Below are 5,602 nucleotides of genomic sequence, written 5' to 3'. Positions count from 1 at the left end.
TTTATCTATATGTATGCATGTATCAATGCAAATTCAAATTTTTGTACATTATAATAATAAAAAAAATTTATTTTTTTTAATTTTCTTGATTATTTCATGTATTTTATTTGTGTAATAATATATTTGTGTATAGGATATAATTTTCAAACCATTGTCTTAAAAATTATGTTTGTATGTGTGATAAAAAGTTAAAGCACTCACCAGTACAATGCGCAGCAGCGGAGTTATAATAAACATTAATCTGTAAAATATATTAATGTTATAATAAAATAATTAATATTAAAAAAATTACTGCATGTATTAAACTTTATTCCTACTTTAAATAAATCTGTAAATAAACTCCATAATGGGTCAAATAATTTTTTTTATATGAACTTTCATAAAACTTTTCTAAAAATTTATATGAAAAGTAATAAATAAATAATAAACTACTCACCTTAAAGTTGCTCCGTCGTTGCCTGATATTTCCCAATAGTTCTCTCCAAATATATTTCCCAATAGGATCTCTTCTGTCTTTCAGATTTCCTTGTCACATTCGCACTCATTCGCGAAAGAGGTTAACTACAATTGTGGATTTACTTGTGTGGATTTATTTGTACGGCACTCCCGACACATCTTGATACATCACGACACACAATAATACATGTGAAAAAAGAATTTAGAGAGATTACGCGAAGCGAGAGTAAACAAGCTACGAATATTATTTGACTCCCATAATGTTCCGAGCATCGAGGTACTAACGGATGAAATTTCAAACGGCGAGTACGAGTGCGTAGCCAACTTCACTCGTCGCGCCGTGTCGCGACATTGCTATAGGCTACGTTCAAGCAGAAAACGCAACTTTGCAACTGTTGTAAAATTCTTTCATGTAATTAGTCTTGTCTTTAGTTACTTATTAAATTGATTTTCTTATGCGTTACGCGTTATGTAAGAATCTGTGTCTCCCTGTTTTAATGGAAATTCATTATCATTACTTTGTTGCGCAGTTTTTTATCATGTATGTATAATACATGCGTAACAATATAACACTGTAATTAAGGCCTGCTCTACAATTGTGTCATGAGATAAATTAATTAATCATATTAAAGAATAAAACGTTCAAAGTTGCTTTTTCTGCTAAAGTAGTTATGTTGTTTCTACTAAGCATTTTCGATAATTTCATGGTAAATATATGATATGCGCTATGAATATATGTTTGCGGTTTGAAATTATCTGGCGTTACAAATCTGGCAAGCAAATCGACATACGTTTAAAATTATTAAAGATGAAAACATTCGCGGAATGCATCACCCACGAATTTACCACGAAACGTCTTTCAATCATACGAAAGCGTTTCAATGACCAATACATACATGACAACAAAAATTAAAATACTGAGGTCATGATTACTTTACTAATTAAATCTGCGACTAATTGAGCTGCTCGACTTGAAGCCGAAGTTTCGTGTCTATGCCTCTTAAATCGGTCTTGCAATAGTTATAAATTATAAGCTAATAAAAAATTAATCGTTTACAGTTAAATGTAAGAATGATTGATAAATTTTTTTCTCACGATACAATTGTAGAGCAAGCCTTAATTATAGTGTCGTTGCGCATGTATTATATTGGATTGTCCGGAAAGTTCGTGCCGCAAAAGATTTAAATATAATAAATGAAATTAAAAATTTAAATCTTCTGCGTTTCAATTTTCCTTCAAAATCACGAACTTTCCGGACAACCCAATACATGATAAAAAACGCGCGACAACAAAGTAATGATAACGAATTGCTATTAAAGCAGGGAGGCACAGATTCTTACATAACGCGTAATGCATAAGAAAATGAATTAGAGTCCTTTATTTCATAAAAAGTAAGGAAGAACTTTGATTCATTTTCTTATGTATCATGCAAGAGTCTGCTCCCCGCTTTAAAATTAAACGGGAAAGAAAAGCATATGTAGTAGAAACAGAGAATAAAAGATTTCAACCAGAAATCGTACATACTAGAATGCAAGATTTCTGATAAGTTGAAATCTCTTATTTCCTGTTCTATTGCTTGTGCCTTTTTATTATATTTAAAGCTTTAGTTAGCTCAGACACAATGAAAGGAATAAAGAATAAAAAACAAGGAACAGATTTCAACCTATCAGAAACGTGTAATTCGGTATATTCGACTTTAGATAAACTGAAATTTATTATTCCTTATTCTTTTTATTATAGGTCTGTTTTTTTTAGTCTAAAGTTCTTGCATGATTTATTTTTCTTCCTTTTCTTTTCACATTGGAAAAGAGAAAAAGAGAAAAAAATGAACTGTGCAAAAAATTCAGCAAAAAAGAACAGACCTTATATCTGAGATATATTCCAGACAGAACACAGGCACTGTGTGAAGTTCTATAAATGATCGAAAAATGCTCAAGCAAAAACTTCATACGATTAATTAAATTTACATAGTTAATTAGAATTGATATATTAAACTTTCGATATTAATCGCTCGCGGTATGTATGATATTATATTATAAAGGAAGAACAACGCGAAGAAAGTAAGTTGCGTAGAACTGTGATAGTACAATTCGTTCGACATGCGTAAAATTTCTCAAATTAGCGCAACAAAAGAATTTTGAAGAAAAATTGTAATAAATCACCAATATCGTCGAATTCGTGTTGTGCCATTAACAAATAAAATACAATATAATCACGAATACGTCTATTTTACGTATATTTCATGTTTTCGAAACAAAAACTTGGCGAATCGATAAAAAATTTAAAATACAGTAATTATCACTTCGACACTCTTCCGAGTCGTCAATTGTAGGAATTAACTAATCGCGCGAAATTACAATTGTTGCTAATTGTACGCAATTTCGAAAAATAACGCGATGGAATATGGAACAGTTCACACTGCTACTCGTTCCACTATCGGTGTACAACTGCGAATGTAACTGATAACACGATGACCTCACGTAAACAATTCGGCGCGCGCTTGCTAGAGCGGCGACCTTTGTTTATATTTTATATCTAGATTATTCCTTTTAACCGAACTTCTTCCACGATTCTTTTCTCTTTTTTTTTCTTTAATGTGGAGAAAAAAAAAGAAAGAGATGAACTGTGCAAGAAGTTTAACTAAAAAGACTTTATGACACTCTCGGTACATTGCAACGACAAAGTCAAGGCCGCGTGCCATTCAAAATACTTTCTCATCTCACAAATCGATTCATGCCAAATTCTTTCAAATTTTTATTGCTTTTGCATTTTTATTCCTTTTAAATTTCGAAAACGATTTATCACGCATTTTACTTTCCATATTGCAAATATTTTCCCATCATTTAAAGCCATGATTAATTCTGCTCGATTGAGAATTGTTATTAAACAAATTAAATCATTTTTTTATAAAAATAAAAATTCGCTGTCAATAATAACATTGTTAATATCAATTATTGTTATAAAGTATGTATGTATAAATATCTATACGTTCTTCAGATGATAATTCGCGTAGATTTCAGGAATTTTATTTATAATTTATATATAGCGCATTCAACTCACATATGCACATATTTTAATATATATTTTATGTTTATACGTATTCTAATTTTCCAAAAGTTTGATATTATATTCTGTGAATGTTTTTCACATTGTACAATATATAAAATTATGATGAAAATATAATAATAAATTAAATTATATTTTAAATTATAAATATAAAAATAAATTCTTACACAAATTACCTATTGTATAAATTGCCTGAAGAAAAATTACAAAACTGAAAGCAGAATTAATATTATTTATGTAATAAAAATAAATGACAAATCGAGCTAAGAAATGCGATATTATTGAACAACTTCGATTAAAATATATAAAGTATATAAAAATTTAATTAAAAAAATATTATTAACTAAAAATTTTCATATCAAGATTTTCTTTAAATTAATTTCCTAAATTACAGTATTGAATGAATTTTGAGAAACATTTCAAGCATAAAAAGAATTGCATGGTTTCAAAAAAAAAAGCGTTAAGCATTATTTACTACATGCATAATTTATTATAATTTTTGTATATATGTCATATATACACACATGCGAATGCGAAATGCAATTATCAATCCTCGAAACATTAAGCATACATTAATTTTTTCCTTGAATACTTATCGTGATCGAGTTATATAGTAGAGTAGATGGATCGAGAGCTCTCAGCTTTTTCTATCATGCATTTTAATGTATAGCTCTGGATCAATCCTCTTGCCACAATATTATTTCCCGTCTCAACGAAGCAACAAGTTCTACTTTCTCGTGGGAATCGATTAAACTTGTTTTCCTTTTCTTGGTTTACACGTCAGAGATTTAAAAAGTCTTTTCAATTTTGCATCAATTGTAAATATAATTACGAAATCGTGTATATAAGAAAAAATAACTTCTCTTTATTTAATTGTATTTTATCAATGTATATAACATTTATAGAAATTTAATATAACTGTTATGATAAATATCTCTATATTAAACAACAAATACACATATACTTGTAATCCAAAACGTGATGGTTAACAAACGCAATTATCTTCGATTCAAAATTAATAAAACAAAGCAAGTTAAAGTTTAAGAATAAAAATTCTTCTAACAAACATTTTTTGGACGTTTACATGGATAGCTATCATTTCTTGAAGAAGGCACGAAAAGCTCTATCAAACCATTCAACATATGTAATTAAATGCACCAGACACTCTTTTATTTTTGCTCGTTCTACTTGTGTCGCTAATCGAAGTAGGGCGCCACATCGATTTTGGTCGTATCCGGAGCGCAATGCCAAATATCACGTAAAAGGGCACAGCCGGGTTCTCCGTTTCTCGAGACGCCGATCTAAAATAGGACCAGACAGAAACGCGGACGAAGGCGGAGGTTGCAAATAAATAATGAGCATCGCGCCTCAAGGATAAAGATGGGATTAATAAGGCGCCTAGTAACGAGTATACCTATCAGAATACGCCACGGTCCGTTTAAATCTCGCGTTTCTCGATCTATCTTTCCGCTTTTCGCTCCTTTTCTCTACATTTATCTTACTCCTGCTATAATTCTTTCCTCCCTGCCCGTCCTATCCCCCCTGCAACAGCTACGGGATTTTTAACCGAGAATTTTAACGATTGACCTACATTTCCGCGCCCCATTTACAGTATATTCTACGGTAATGTCAAATACCGCGATAAATATGCTAGCAAAACCAACGATCGCCTCTGTAAGGACAAACAGCAATGCAATGGTTCGGTTAGACGATTATCGGGATACTCACGTCGGAATAATTTGCGAAAAGTCGCCACAAATCGTCCGATAACGATCAATCTTTTCGCGGATTTCACAGGCTATTTCTTTCATTTCTCTTATATTTAGAAACCACCAAATATATCTTGCTGTCACATAAATGCATGTAACATAAATATACATACTTGTGCATATGAAAAATTATTATATCGCACAGGCGTAAATTTTATGGCTTAATGTGTCATTTAAAAGTTATTTTTAATACCAATATATATATGTATAATCTTAAATATGTAGCTATTATAAATATGATATATATATATATATATATATATATATATATATATATATATATATATATAGTATAATAATAATATATTATT

Source organism: Atta cephalotes (genome assembly GCF_000143395.1).
Source record: "Atta cephalotes unplaced genomic scaffold scaffold00009, whole genome shotgun sequence".
Taxonomy (NCBI): domain Eukaryota; kingdom Metazoa; phylum Arthropoda; class Insecta; order Hymenoptera; family Formicidae; genus Atta; species Atta cephalotes.
The sequence above is the reverse complement of the archived record's forward strand: the minus strand, read 5'-3'. Positions refer to the sequence as shown.